We start from the raw sequence: 16,299 nt of genomic DNA on the forward strand, positions 1-16,299 counted from the left end.
AACTCTTAGTCAGGAAATTAGTAATAAAATTGATTGGGTTTATGAAGAGTAATTAACATAAAATAAATAATACTTGTTATACTGTAATAGAGAAAAGATTGAGGTTTTGGAGATGCTCTGTCTTCTGAATCTCTGCTTTTCTACTGTCCTTCTTCTTCACGCACGCAGGTTTCCTTCCATGGCAAGCTGTATGTTGGTGGATCATCGTTGTCAATGGCTACCAATCGTCCTCTCAGTGAAAAGAGTCCATGTACATGGCTAATCATCTGTTAGTTCTCACTAATGTTGGAATAGGATCCATTAATCCTTTTGCACACTGTCACTGCGCCCAGCATTCATGAGTTTGAAACTCGTCACAGTTATTCCTTCCTGGATCCTACTCGGAATACCACAGACAAGGTTTAGAATTTTCGGATCTCAGGAATGCTACCAATTGATTCTAGCTTATACCACGAAGATTCTGATCTCACATATTTGAATGTTCTGTTGTCAGGAGATGCAATCAAACGTATGAGCCAGGAACCCAAGAATACACACTCAATCTAAGATAGAGCGGAGGTGGTTGTCAGGCACACGTTCATAGGTTGAGAATGGTGATGAGTGTCACGGATCATCACATTCATCATGTTGAAGTGCAAGTGAATATCTTAGAATAGAAACAAGCGTGATTGAATGAAAAACAGTAGTAATTGCATTAATTCATCGAGACACAGCAGAGCTCCACACCCCCAACCATGGGGTTTAGAGACTCATGCCATAGAAAATACAAGTTCTGATGTAAAATGTCATAAGGTACATAGTAAGTCTCTAAAAGTAGTTTTTATACTAAACTAGTGGCCTAGGTTTATAGAAAATGAGTAAACTAAGATAGATAGTGCAGAAATCCACTTCCGGGGCCCACTTGGTGTGTGCTTGGGCTGAGCATTGAGCTTTACACGTATAGAGGCTTCTCTTGGAGTTAAACGCCAGGTTGCAGCCTGTTTGTGGCGTTTAACTCTGGTTTGTAACCTGTTTCTGGCGTTTAACTTCAGAATAGGGCAAGAAGTTGGCGTTTAAACGCCAGTTTGCATCGTCAAAACTTGGGTAAAGTATGGACTATTATATATTTCTGGAAAGCCCTGGATGTCTACTTTCCAACGCGATTGAGACTGCACCAATTGGGTTTCTGTAGCTCCAGAAAATCCATTTCGAGTGCAGGGAGGTCAGAATCCAATAGCATCTGCAGTCCTTTTTCAGCCTCTGAATCAGATTTTTGCTCAGGTCCCTCAATTTCAGCCAGAAAATACCTTAAATCACAGAAAAACACACAAACTCATAGTAAAATCCAGAAATGTGATTTTTGCATAAAAACTAATAAAAATATACTGAAAAGTAGCTAAATCCTACTAAAAACTATATGAAATACCCCCAAAAAGCGTATAAAATATCCGCTCATCACAACACCAAACTTAAACTGTTGCTTGTCCTCAAGCAAATAGATAAATAAAACAGTATAGAAAGAAAATCAAGAGGCAATAGTATCTCAGAGTTTTATATGAAGCTCAAATTCTCATTAGATGAGCGGGACTAGTAGCTTTTTGCTTCTGAACAGTTTTGGCACCTCAATTTATCCTTTGAAGTTCAGAATGATTGGCATCTATAGGAACTCAGAATTCAGATAGTGTTATTGATTCTCCTAGTTTAGTATGTTGACTCTTGAACACAGCTACTTTATGAGTCTTGGCCGTGACCCTATGCACTTTATTTTCCAGTATTACCATCGGATACATAAATGCCACAGACACATAACTGGGTGAACCTTTTCAGATTGTGACTTAGCTTTGCTAAAGTCCCCAGAGTTCTTAAGCACACTCTTTTTGCTTTGGACCACGACACCGCTCAGTCTCAAGTTTTTCACTTGACACCTTCACGCCACAAGCACATGGTTAGGGACAGCTTGGTTTAGCCGCTTAGGCCAGGATTTTATTCCTTTAGGCCCTCCTATCCATTAATGCTCAAAGCCTTGGATCCTTTTTACCCTTGCCTTTTGGTTTAAAAGGCTATTGGCTTTTTCTGCTTGCTTTTTCTTTTTCTTTCTTTTTCTTTTATTTTTTGCCATTTTTTTGCAAGCTTTGTATTCACTGCTTTTTCTTGCTTCAAGAATCAATTTTATGATTTTTTAGATTATCAATAACATTTCTCCTTTTTCATTATTCTTTCAAGATCCAACAAATTTAACATTCATAAACTTTACTATAAAAAATTATGCACTGTTCAAGCATTCATTCAGAAGACAAAAAGTATTGCCACCACATATAAATAATTTGAATTTTTCTTATTAAGAACTCGAAAATAAAACTGCCTCCTTATTCTAAAAAATCTGCTATTTTATTCATGTTTAATGATGATGAGAAAAATAAATTATAGCTTACTTGGAGATAAAAAAATAAAAATAAAAATAAAAATAAAAATACTAATTACTATTATTCATGTGACTCCTAGGGTGGATCTCTAATAGCAAAAGTTATCACAGAGTTAAGATTAGGACTCAACAACCTTTATTTTAGGAGATGGATGCTCCTTTAATCTGCGGGGTGTCTGGCCCTTCAAGAGACAGCTTCTGGCGCTTCAGCTCCTGTAGCTCACGTCTTTGCTTCTCTTGTTCCTTCAGCAGTTTGCAGAGCATGCTATTTTGAACTTGCTGTTCTTCTTTCAGTTGATCCATAGCTTCTTGCAGCTTGGTGACAGATGCTTCTAGGCGGGTCCAGTAGTCAATCTGAGGGATTTCTAGGAGGAACTCCTGTGCCCTCCTTTTGATGGAGTTATCTTGCACTTGTTGTCTTTCCATTGACTTTTTGGTGATTGGGTGCTCGACTGAGATATACTCATCCACTCCCATCTTTACCCCAGCGTCTTTGTATAGCAGAGATATTAAGCTTGGGTAAGCCAATTTGGCTTCTTTGGAGTTCTTGTTTGCAATTATGTAGAGCTCACAAGAAATTAGATGATGAATCTCCACTTCTTTTCCCTGCATAATACAATGGATCATCATTGCTCTTTTGAGAGTGACCTCAGAGCGGTTACTGGTGGGCAGTATGGAACGCCGAATGAAGTCCAGCCAACCCCTAGCGACTGGTTTGATATCTCCTCTCTTGAGTTGATTTGGGACACCCTTTGTGTTGGTTGTCCACTTGGTTCCAGGGATGTATATATCCTCTAGAACTTGGTCCAAGCGCTTATCTGATCTCACCATTCTCCTATTAAAGGAGCCCGTTCATCTTGTAGTTGTTGCAGCTTGAAGACCTCTCTTATTTTGTCAAGGTGGAAGTAAATAGCCTTCCCTCTGACCATGGTTCGAAAGGTGTAGAAGGTGATTCCAGTCCTTCTCTGCTTATCTGTTTGCCACAAATTTGAGTAGAATTCCTGAACCATGTTTCTTCCCACCTTTGTCTCAGGATTAGCTAGGATTTCCCAGTCTCTTTTTCGAATTTGCTCTTGGATCTCCGGATATTCGTCTTCGTTCAGATCAAATTTAACTTTCGGGATCACTGATCTTAGACCCATTATTTTATAGTAATGATCTGCATGTTCTTTTGTTAAGAACCTCTCTTGATTCCAAAGTGGTTTTGGATTATTCTCTTTCTTCCCTCTTGAAGTGGTTTGTTTTCCCTTGGGGGCCATGATCTTAGTGAGTCTTGACTTGGTGATCACGGAAAAATACACCAATCTTAGAGGTTTGCTTGTCCTCAAGTAAAAGAAAGGAAAAGAGAGGAATAGAAGGAGAGCCAAATTCGAATGGTGGAGGAGAGGGGGTGGCCGAATGGCAATTTAAAAGGGAGGGGGTGGGCACGAAAATTTTGAAAAAGATATGATAGAAGATATGATTTGTAAAAGATATGATAGAAAATATGAGTTGTAAAAGATATGATAGAAGATGTGAGTTGTAAAAGATAAATATGATATTCATAAGATGCAATTTTAAAATTGAAAAGATATGAGAGAGATTTAAAAAAGATAAATTTGAATTTGAAAAGATAATATGAGTTGAAAAAAAGATTTGAGAAGAAATTAAAGAAAGATTAAGGAGAACTTTTAGGATTAATATGAAATTTATTATCATTATTTATTTATTTATTTATTTTTGAAATTGAAGTTGAAAGATGAAATTTTGTAACATGTTTATGTAAGAAATTATGGATGGAATCATGAAAATTTGAAAAAAAATGAGTTGGAAACAAAACTTCCTCCCCTCTACAATCCTGGCGTTAAATGCCCAATTGTTGCTTGTTTTGGGCGTTTAACGCCCAGCTGATGCTTCTTTTGGGCGTTTAATGCCCAGCTGGTGCTTCTGGCTGGCGTTAAATGCCAGAAATCCTTTGTCACTGGGCGTTTTTCTAAACGCCCAAGATGCTGCAATTTTGGCGTTAAACACCCAAAATGGTACCCATTCTAGCGTTTAACGCCCAGAAATGTATCTTTACTGGCGTTAAATGCCCAGTTGATGCTTCTTTTGGGCGTTTAACGCCTAAAAACATCTCTTACTGGCGTTTTCGTGCCAGTGAGCTCCTTTTCTCTGTGAATCCTCTGAATCCTTCTGTAACTCTGTGAACTCTTGTAATTAAGAATTAATCTTGAAGATAATTTAGATCAAACTCATATAATTATTATTTGAATAACAAATAAACCTTGCTAATGGCTAGGTTGCCTCCCAGCAAGCACTTCTTTATTGTCTTTAGCTGGACCTTACTGAGCTTTTAATCTAGTCTCAGCCTTGAGTATTCTTGCTCAACATTGCCGTCAAGATAATGCTTGACTCTCTGTCCATTAACAATGAACTTCTTATTAGAATCAATGTCTTGAAGCTCCACATAGCCATATGGTGACACACTTGTAATCACATATGGTCCCCTCCACCGGGATTTCAGTTTCCCGGGGAATAATCTGAACCTAGAGTTAAACAGCAGAACCTTTTGTCCTGGTTCAAAGACTCTGGATGACAGTTTCTTATCATACCACCTTTTTGCTTTTTCCTTGAAAATTTTTGCATTTTCGAAAGCATTGAGTCTGAATTCCTTTAGCTCATTTAACTGGAGTAATCTCTTCTCTCCAGCTAACTTAGCATCCAGGTTTAGGAATCTGGTTGCCCAGTAGGCCTTATGCTCCAGTTCCACGGGCAGATGACAGGCCTTGCCATACACAAGCTGGTATGGAGAGGTTCCTATAGGAGTCTTGAATGCTGTTCTGTATGCCCACAGAGCATCATCCAAGCTTTTTGCCCAATCTCTTCTACGGGCAATTACAGTCCGTTCCAGGATTCTTTTTAGTTCTCTATTAGAGACTTCAGCTTGCCCATTTATTTGTGGATGATATGGAGTTGCTACTTTGTGGCTAATTCCATATCGGACCATAGTAGAGTAAAGTTGTTTATTGCAGAAATGAGTGCCTCCATCACTGATTAGTACTCTAGGGACACCAAACCTGCTGAAGATATGTTTCTGGAGGAATTTCAGCACTGTCTTAGTATCATTAGTGGGTGTTGCAATTGCCTCTACCCATTTAGATACATAGTCTACTGCCACCAGAATATACGTGTTTGAGTATGATGGTGGAAAAGGCCCCATGAAGTCAATACCCCATACATCAAACAACTCAATCTCCAAGATCCCTTGTTGAGGCATGGCGTAACCATGAGGCAGATTATCATCTCTCTGGCAACTGTCACAGTTAGGTACGAACTCTCGGGAGTCTCTATAGAGAGTAGGCCAGTAGAAGCCACATTGGAGAACCTTGGTGGCTGTTCGCTCACCTCCGAAATGGCATCCATATTGTGATCTATGGCAATGCCATAAGATCTTCTGTGCCTCTTCATTGGGCACACATCTACGGATTATTCCGTCTGTACATCTCTTAAAGAGATATGGTTCATCCCATAAGTAGTACTTTGCATCAGAAATTAATTTCTTTATTTGCTGCCTGCTGTACTCTTTGGGTATGAATCTTACAACTTTATAGTTTGCAATATTTGCAAACCATGGTGTTTCCTGAATGGCAAACAATTGCTCATTTGGAAAGGTTTCAGAGATCTCAATAGAGGGGGAGGACGCCCCTTCTACTGGTTCTATCCGGGACAGATGATCAGCCACTTGGTTCTCTGTCCCTTTTCTGTCTCTTATTTCTATATCAAACTCTTGAAAAAGCAACACCCATCTTATGAGCCTGGGTTTTGAATCCTGCTTTGTAAGTAGATATTTAAGAGCAGCATGGTCAGTGTACACAATCACTTTTAATCCTACTAAGTATGATCTAAACTTGTCAATGGCATAAACCACTGCAAGCAGCTCTTTTTCTGTGGTTGTGTAATTTTTTTGTGCATCATTTAAAACACGGCTAGCATAATAAATGACATGCAGAAGCTCGTTATGCCTCTGTCCCAGTACTGCACCAATGGCATGGTCACTGGCATCACACATTAGTTCGAATGGTAATGTCCAGTCTGGTGCAGAAATAACTGGTGCTGTGACCAGCTTAGCTTTCAGAGTTTCAAACGCTTGCAGACACTATGTGTCAAACACAAATGGCATGTCAGCAGCTAGCAGATTGCTCAGAGGTTTTGTAGTTTTTGAAAAATCCTTTATAAACCTCCTATAGAATCCTGCATGCCCCAAAAAGCTTCTGATTGCCTTAACATTGGCAGGTGGTGGTAACTTTTCAATTACTTCCACTTTAGCTTGATCCACCTCTATTCCCTTGTTTAAAATTTTATGCCCAAGGACAATTCTTTCACTCACCATAAAGTGACATTTTTCCCAGTTTAAAACTAGGTTGGTCTCTTGGCATCTTTTCAGAACAAGTGCTAAATGGTCAAGGCAGGAGCTGAATGAGTCTCCAAATACTGAAAAGTCATCCATGAAGACTTCCAGAAATTTCTCTACCATATCAGAGAAGATAGAGAGCATGCACCTCTGAAAGGTTACAGGTGCATTGCACAGACCAAAAGGCATCCTTCTGTAGGCAAACACTTCAGAAGGACATGTGAATGCTGTTTTCTCTTGGTCCTGAAGATCTACTGCAATTTGATTGTAACCTAAATAGCCATCCAAAAAGCAGTAATATTCATGACCTGCTAGTCTCTAGCATCTGGTCTATGAATGGTAAAGGAAAGTGATCCTTCCTGGTGGTTGTATTGAGCCTTGTGTAATCAATACACATACGCCACCCTGTAACTGTTCTTGTAGGAACCAGTTTATTCTTTTCATTATGAACCACTGTCATGCCTCCCTTCTTGGGAACAACTTGGACAGGGCTCACCCAGGGGCTATCAGAAATAGGATAAATAATCCCAGCCTCTAGTAACTTGGTGACCTCTTTCTGCACCACCTCCTTCATGGTTGGATTTAGCCGCCTCTATGGTTGAACCACTGGCTTAGCATCGTCCTCCAATAGGATCTTGTGCATGCATCTTGTTGGCTGATGCCCTTAAGATCACTTACGGACCACCCAAGAGCTGTCTTGTGTGTCCTTAGCACTTGAAGTAGTGCTTTATCTTCCTGTGGATTTAAAGCAGAGCTTATGATCACCGAAAAAGTGTCACCTTCTCCCAGAAATGCATATTTCAGGGATGGTGGTAGTGGTTTGAGCTCGGGGTTAGGAGGTTTCTCCTCTTCCTGAAGAATTTTCAGAGGCTCTTTTATTTCCTCTGATTCCTCCAGATCAGCCTGAACATCTTTAAAGATGTCTTCTAGCTCTGATTCGAGACTCTCAGCCATGTTGATCTCCTCTACCAAGGAGTCAATAATATCAACACTCATGCAGTCTTTTGATGTGTCTGGATGCTTCATTGCCTCAACAGCGTTCAGCCTGAACTCATCCTCATTGACTCTTAAGGTCACTTATCCTTTTTGGACATCAATGAGGGTTCATCCAGTTGCTAGGAAAGATCTTCCTAAAATGAGAGTTGCACTCTTGTGCTCCTCCATTTCCAGCACTATAAAGTCAGTGGGAAAGGCAAATGGCCCAACCTTGACAATCATGTCCTCAATTATTCCTGATGGATATTTAATGGAGCCATCAGCAAGTTGAAGACATATCCGGGTTGGTTTGACCTCTTCAGTCAAGCTAAGCTTTCTGATAGTGGATGTAGGGATTAGATTGATACTTTCCCCAAGGTCACATAGAGCTGTCTTGGTACAAGTACCCTCTAATGTGCATGGTATCATAAAGCTTCCGGGATCCTTAAGCTTTTCTGGTAAGCTTGTTAGAATGACTGCACTGTATTCTTCAGTGAGAAAAACTTTTTTTGTTTCTCTCCAATCCTTCTTATGACTTAAGATCTCTTTCATGAACTTAGCATAAGAGGGTATTTGCTCAAGTGCCTCTGCAAACGGAATCTTTATTTCAAGAGTCCTGAGATAGTCTGCAAAGCGGGCAAATTATTTATCATGTTCCGCTTGGCGGAGTTTCTGAGGATAAGACATTTTGGCTTTATATTCTTCAACCTTAGTTGCTGCAGGTTTATTTTCTACAGAGGCAGGTTGAGAAGCCTTCTTAAGGGAGTTATTATCAGCACTTGCAGGTGTCTGATCCCTCACTAGCGTTTGAACGCCGGAATTGGACATGGATTGGGCGTTTAACGCCAGATTCCTACCCTTTTCTGGCATTTGAACGCCAGAACTGGACATGGATTGGGCGTTTAATGCCAGTTTTTCACCCTTTTCTGGCATTTGAACGCCAGACTTATTCCTCTCTGGGCTCTTACTGTCCTTAGAGGGATTTTGGATAGCAGGTTGCTCATCCTCTGTCAGCTGTTCTTTTTTTGGCTTTCTGCTGCTTTAAGTTGAGATATTTAATATTTTTCCACTTCTTAATTGAACTACTTGGCACTCCTCTGTTATCTATTTTGATAACTGCTATTTTGTCTGATTCAATTGTGATTCCATATCCTTGTTAGTATTTTTGGTTTCTTGTAGCATCTCCTGAAATTCTGCTAACTGCCTTGTTATAGAAGATAGTTGCTGATTGAGTTCAGCAACTTGTTCCTGAGGACTAAAGTCAGTTGATACTGCCTTAGCTTCTTCTTTCATGGAGGGCTCATTACTTATGTACAGATGCTGATTTCTAGCAACTGTATCAATAAGCTCTTGAGCCTCTTCAATAGTCTTTCTCATGTGTATAGATCCACCAGCTGAGTAGTCTAGAGATACCTGAGCTTTTTCTGTAAGCCCATAGTAGAAGATGTCTAACTGCACCCACTCTGAAAACATTTTAGAGGGGCATTTCCTTAGCATCCCTCTGTACCTCTCCCAGGCGTTATAAAGGGATTCATTATTCTCTTGTTTAAAGCCTTGGATGTCCAGCCTTAGCTGTGTCATCCTTTTTGGAGGGAAATATTGATTCAGGAATTTGTCTGATAACTGTTTCCATGTTCTTATGCTTGCTGTAGGTTGGTTATTTAACCACCTCTTAGCTTGATCTTTTACAGCAAATGGAAATAGTAATAATCTGTAGACATCCTGATCTACTTCCTTGTCACGTACTGTGTCAGCAATTTGCAAGAATTGTGCCAGAAACTCAGTAGGTTCTTCCTGTGGAAGACCGAAATACTGGCAATTTTGCTGCACCATGACAATGAGCTGAGGATTTAGCTCAAAATTGCTTGCATTGATGGGAGGTATACAGATGCTGCTCCCATATGCAGCAGTAATGGGGTTAGCATATGACCCCATAGTCTTTCTGGATTGTTCATTTCCATTTAGGTCCATGATGGATAAAAGGGAATTGATATGAATTGCAAATAAGATATATTTTTGTTTTTTTTTATTTTATTTAAGTAGAAACAAACCGAATAATTAAAAATAAATAAAAATAATAAGATAAAATAAAATAATTAGAAATTAAAATATAAATTTCGAAAACTAAGAGAAAAATAATTTTGAAAACTAAAATAATTACTTAATTAAGAAGATTTGAAAAACTTTGGATATGATTTTTGAAAAAGATTTTGAATTTTGAAATTTCAAAACTAAGATAAGATAGAATAAAAAAGTTTTAAAATAAAAATCTGAATTTTTAAAGGAAAATTCGAAAATTAATTAAAATAAAGAGAAAAGATATTTTTGAATTTAATGAAGAAAGAGAAAAACAGTAAAAATGACACCAAACTTAAATTTCTAGATCAAAACAAAGGAAACAAACAGGAAAACTTTGAATATCACGATGAACGCTAAGAACAACTTTTGAAAAATTTTTAAGAAAATAGAAACACAAAGGACACCAAACTTTAAAAAAAATTTATATTCTGAGCACTAATAATTCGAAAAAAACTTGAAAGAAAAATAAAATCATGCAATTGACACCAAACTTAAAATATGAAACTAAACTCAAACAGAAAAACTCAATTATTAGTTTATAAAAATTTTCGAAAAAATTTGAAAAAGAAAATAAGGATTTTAAAAAAAAAGTTTCAACTAAAAACAATAATAGAAGACACAATTTTAGTGACTCTAAACTAAAAAGATAAATTTTTCCTAATCTAAGCAACAAAATAAACCATCAGTTGTCCAAACTCGAACAATCCCCGGCAACGGCGCCAAAAACTTGGTGCACAAAATTGTAAATCACACTTTTCACAACTCCGCACAACTAACCAGCAAGTGCACTGGGTCGTCCAAGTAATACCTTACGTGAGTAAGGGTCGATCCCATGGAAATTGTCGGTTTGAAGCAAGCTATGGTTATTTTGTAACTCTTAGTCAGGAAATTAGTAATAAAATTGATTGGGTGTATGAAGAGTAATTAACATAAAAGAAATAATACTTGTTATGCTGTAATGGAGAACAGATTGAGGTTTTGGAGATGCTCTGTCTTCTGAATCTCTACTTTTCTACTGTCTTCTTCTTCACGCACGCAGGTTTCCTTCCATGGCAAGCTGTATGTTGGTGGATCACCTTGTCAATGGCTACCAGTCGTCCTCTCAGTGAAAAGGGTCCATTTACATGGCTAATCATCTGTCGGTTCTCACTAATGTTGGAATAGGATCCATTGATCCTTTTGCACACTGTCACTGCGCCCAGCATTCATGAGTTTGAAGCTCGTCACAGTTATTCCTTCCTGGATCCTACTCGGAATACCACAGACAAGGTTTAGAATTTTCGGATCTCAGGAATGCTGCCAATTGATTCTAGCTTATACCACGAAGATTCTGATCTCACATATTTGAATGTTCTGTTGTCAGGAGATGCAATCAAACGTATGAGCCAGGAACCCAAGAGATACACACTCAATCTAAGATAGAGCGGAGGTGGTTATCAGGCACACGTTCATAGGTTGAGAATGGTGATGAGTGTCACGGATCATCACATTCATCATGTTGAAGTACAAGTGAATATCTTAGAATAGAAACAAGCGTGATTAAATGAAAAACAGTAGTAATTGCATTAATTCATCGAGACACAGTAGAGCTCCTCACCCCCAACCATGGGGTATAGAGACTCATGCCGTAGAAAATACAAGTTCTGATGTGAAATGTCATAAGGTACATAGTAAGTCTCTAAAAGTAGCTTTTATACTAAACTAGTGACCTAGGTTTACAGAAAATGAGTAAACTAAGATAGATAGTGCAGAAATCCACTTCCGGGGCCTACTTGGTGTGTGCTTGGGCTGAGCATTGAGCTTTATACGTGTAGAGGCTTCTCTTGGAGTTAAACACCAGGTTGCAGCCTGTTTGTGGCGTTTAACTCTAGTTTGTAACCTGTTTCTGGCGTTTAACTTCAGAATAGGGCAGGAAGTTGGTGTTTAAACGCCGGTTTGCATCATCAAAACTTGGGTAAAGTATGGACTATTATATATTCCTGGAAAGCCCTGGATGTCTACTTTCCAACTCAATTGAGACCGCACCAATTGGGTTTCTGTAGCTCCAGAAAATTCATTTCGAGTGCAGGGAGGTCAGAATCCAACAGCATCTGCAGTCCTTTTTCAGCCTCTGAATCAGATTTTTGCTTAGGTCCCTCAATTTCAGTCAGAAAATACCTGAAATCACAGAAAAATACACAAACTCATAGTAAAATCCGGAAATGTAATTTTTGCATAAAAACTAATAAAAATATACTGAAAAGTAGCTAAATCCTACTAAAAACTATATGAAAATACCCCCAAAAAGCGTATAAAATATCCGCTCATCATTCGTATATTAAATCTCTCGATATTTATTGAAGCATATGTCCTAGTACTTTGAAGTTATCATTTGGAATCACAAGCATCTTGCCTTTTTGAACTAATATTTCTACGAGCCTGCAATTTTTTTCTATCTATATTCATGGTGTTCCTTTTGAAATAAACTTTTTTTATAGTTAAAATATAAATCTAGCTGTTATATATATCATCAATTTTGAAATTAGTCCTTGTAGAATAAGAAGGCCTTTATATCAGTCTCTACCCATGTAGCTATTTTAAAGAAGCCCCTACCATCAAGTAAAATTAGTGATTATGTTTCACTACTTGATTTGCTCCTCATTTTGCTGTTTTATGTGATATAGAATTTGGCAATTTTTGTTATATTTCACTACTTGATTTGCTCCTCATTGTGCTGTTTTATGTCTGTTTAATATTTTTATACAGCAACATAATGAAAAATGGAGCAACTTCAAAGAGGAAAAGGCTAATAAAAAAGTATCAAGCTCATTTGGAAAGAGAAGAGGAGCATATTGAAGTTTTAATTACTGAGGATGATAGATCTAGGCCATTCCCAAATGATGGAGGAAATTTTCATATCCCCCATGAGGAAGATTATGTTGGTGAACATGAAAATGACAATTTTGATGTGGAAGCTGACCAAGTTATGGAAGATGCTCATGTAGAAGGTGATGTCCTTTTGTTTGTTACTATTTGTTTTACATTTTTTTATTATCATTATTTTTTTTACAAATCCATATATATTTGATTCACGGCTTCCCTTTCTATATGAATAGTAACATGTGCATATACTTGTTTAATTTGGAAAGACTTCTATATAATTCACGGCTGTCCCTTTCTGTAATACCCTGACTACCAAAGGCAACGCTTCCGGCTGCGCAACTCTGATAGCTCAGATATTACGATGACACTTATACTATTTAATACTAAAATATGAGCCTGTTTGAAACTTTAAACCGCAATACCGCTCCCAAAAATACTTTTACTATACAACGTCCAGAACCAGCCAATATTCATATCATTCAAGGCCATTCCGGCTCACGATTCAATCCAGAACCAATCAATATGTATAATCATACACAGCCATTCTAGCTCACAACAAAACAGCACTTCCACATTCAAAATTATCAAATTCATGAAACCGACATTTAAGCCATAAATCATTTTCTCAATTCATTTCACTTCGAAATCAAGTTTCAACTCTTTTAAGCCTTTGCTTTAAAGATCTCATTTCTCAAATCATTTCGGCTCATAAGCCACTTTTACTCAAGGTAAATTCCCCTTTTAAAAACAATGCCACTCTCGGCATCCTCTTTCCAAAACTTCTATAATCATGGCAAGTTAAAAGCCTCTTTGAGATATTCAAAATCACCCATCCAACAATGGGATTTTATAACAAAAGTTTCTCGGCAGAGTCCCAAGTCTTTAGGGGAGAATAACATAACTCATTTTTCCAAATTCATTTAAAATCATTAAAACCTTGGCTTTTCTATTTGAGTAATAAAATAAGATCTAAGCCAAACCGAATCACGTAATCATTTACTTCTTTCAAGCCGTTTCCTTTACTTAGGAAAACCAACTTCAACCCCCATAATAAATTCTAGAATGTTTCAACTATTCAAAATTGTTTTAGTCTTGCAAGAATTCAGAGTTCAAGAGTACTTAAAGCCTTTCTCTAAAACATTTCAAAATGAAACTTGTCAATAGACATTCAAGTTCTTTCAACGTCATTGAAACTCCTCTAATTGAAACCCTCAAGTCAAATTCAAAGGCATTGCCCTTGTCACATTTAAAACAGCTTTAAAACATAAGTTTCATCTAAATAACTTTTTTTTCTGAAAGAGATACAATGCCTTTCTTAAGAAGCAAGACTAAATCACAATTTCCTATTTAATAATTCATTTCAAAAGCATGAATCATCCTTTTCTTGATAATTCAAATAAAATAGTAGAAGTCTTTAACTCATCATTTTTCCAAACAACCTTTCAATAAAGACTCGGATTTTATAGAAATTCCGGCAGCATCTCCCCTAAAACTTGGACTTTGCCACCCGGTTCGGGTCCCAACAAAAACCATTCCACAATCCTTTTCCAACAGCCCAAAATCCAAAATCAATTCAAAATCAAACTAAATCCAACAGTCGCCTCATTGGCACATCTCAAAGAAACCGTTTCAAAATCACACCAATATCAACCGAATTAACTCATTTCTAAAGCTTTAAAGAAGCAGTTCAGCGATAAGTCATTTATCAAAACCAAATCAATTAAAGCACCCCAGGCTGAATTTTAAAAGTATTCTATCTTTCACATCATCAGAATAATTGACACGATTCAAACCAATCCTCAACGGATTAAACTCATATTTCAAGCCTTTAAAGAATCAACTCCAAAACATTACATTTCACAAAGCCGCACAATAATTCATCCAAACAAACATCCATAATCATTCGAGTCAATCAAATAATACATAAGGTAGATACAATCACTAAATACACCATATCTCACATCAGTATCCATATGTAATAATTCCAGTATACAAAATATAGTTTTGGGAAAGTGCCCCTACCTCAAAACACAACTCCATAACCCAAACGCCTCATGGAGTCCTTTCCGCCTCAAACTGAACTGATGGCAACCAAAACCTCAGCTCCAAGCCACTTTCGCAACAGTCTCAACAACTCTAATCGCAACATACAACAACCAAACTCAATCTTATAGCAATTAACGCCACAAACCTCAACGTGAGATAACAGAATAATAACGAAAAAGCTTTCAAATCGAAACGCTTACCGAATCGAAGGAGGAACGGCTGAACCGGAACAATGGCGGTCTTCAAACCGGTTCAGCGGCAGCCCGGCAGCCACCTCAAGCAGCAGTGGAGACGAATTCCGACCATGACAACCGCGACTGCACGACAACGTCATAACCATAAAAACCTAGGAACAGAAAGAATGAGAACCGACTGCAAGGACCCTTACCGGCGGTGGTTTCAGCGGCCAAGGCGGTTTTCTCCGGCGGCCATACAGTGGACTACAACCACAGCGGCAGTGAGGTTTTCCGGCTGTCAGAACTCCGGCAACGCAACAGCAGGGACGTTTTTTAGCGGCAGAGGCTTACCAGCGCAACTCAACACAGGACCAGATAGAGCGGTGGCAGCCTCCAGCAACTCCGGCGAGCTCCCTCAACAACGATAACGGTCGGAGCCTCGGTGGCATTGACGATGGCAGGAACGGCGGGGATAGCTTCGCACGGCACGACGGCGCTTGACCCTTCCCCCACCGCGAGCTCTCTGCCTCTCGCTCTCCATCGCGACGGCGACAGTGAGGGACACGACGATGTGGCTCCAACGGCGCACCACCCATCTCGCGTGTTCCCTGTACGTGATCCCAACGGCAGCAGATCGACGAGGATGAGCTCCTCTAGCTCGCTTACGGCAGCTATTTCCTCAACCCTCTTCTGCGCGAACAGTGGCGACAGCATTGCGAAGATTCGACGGCAGCGGTGCGGGTGACAACTCGCAGGGCTGACGACAGCGATGCGACGGCGGTGGTGAAGCCCGACACGCCGGCGACGCCATTCTTTCCTCTCCTTCCCTCATTCTGGCTCAGTTTCCCCCTTTTTGATTTCCGTTTCTTCTCTGAAGTTGTCGTGTTGCAGGTTTGCTAAAAGGAAGAAGAAAGGGTGGCGGCTGTAAGGAGGGTTGCGGCGCTAAAATAGGGACTGAGGATGCGTTACACCGAAGGGGATGAAGCAGGGGTGGAGGTGTGGCTGCGCTTTGATTTGGGAAAGGGGAAGTGTTGCTGCTGCTGGGCTCAGGGGAACCGGGTAACTGGGTTAGGGTTTTTGAGTAAAATTAGGGTTAGGGACATTTTAGTAATTTCACTTAAGAAGCATCAAAGGCTATTAAACAGGATGGAGTTAAAACGACGTGCTTAACCTCCGCACACTAATCTCATATCAACCTCAAAGTTTCAACTTTCCAACTCCCTCATTTTTACAAATTATTTTCAATAAAATGCCCCAACCAAATAATTAGAAATAATATACTTAATTTTTTTATTTTCCAAAATAACAATATTAATATTTAAAATATTACTTATCTAATCCAAATCATATAAAATCCTTATTATTTCATA

The 16,299-nt window shown here is 38.8% G+C and overlaps 2 long non-coding RNA genes across 2 annotated transcripts; one reads left to right on the forward strand and one right to left on the reverse strand.

Annotated features, from left to right (window-relative positions):
• On the forward strand, positions 1,713-15,625 carry LOC110264153. Its single transcript, XR_002349886.1, has 3 exons — positions 1,713-1,725; positions 5,734-5,736; positions 15,232-15,625. It is a non-coding gene; the product is annotated as an uncharacterized LOC110264153 (long non-coding RNA).
• Positions 14,794-15,262, reverse strand: LOC110264152. Its single transcript, XR_002349885.1, has 3 exons — positions 15,142-15,262; positions 14,954-15,070; positions 14,794-14,843 (listed from the first exon to the last, which is right to left on the reverse strand). It is a non-coding gene; the product is annotated as an uncharacterized LOC110264152 (long non-coding RNA).

This window comes from Arachis ipaensis, chromosome B06 (assembly GCF_000816755.2).
Source record: "Arachis ipaensis cultivar K30076 chromosome B06, Araip1.1, whole genome shotgun sequence".
In the NCBI taxonomy this organism is placed as follows: Eukaryota; Viridiplantae; Streptophyta; class Magnoliopsida; order Fabales; family Fabaceae; genus Arachis; species Arachis ipaensis.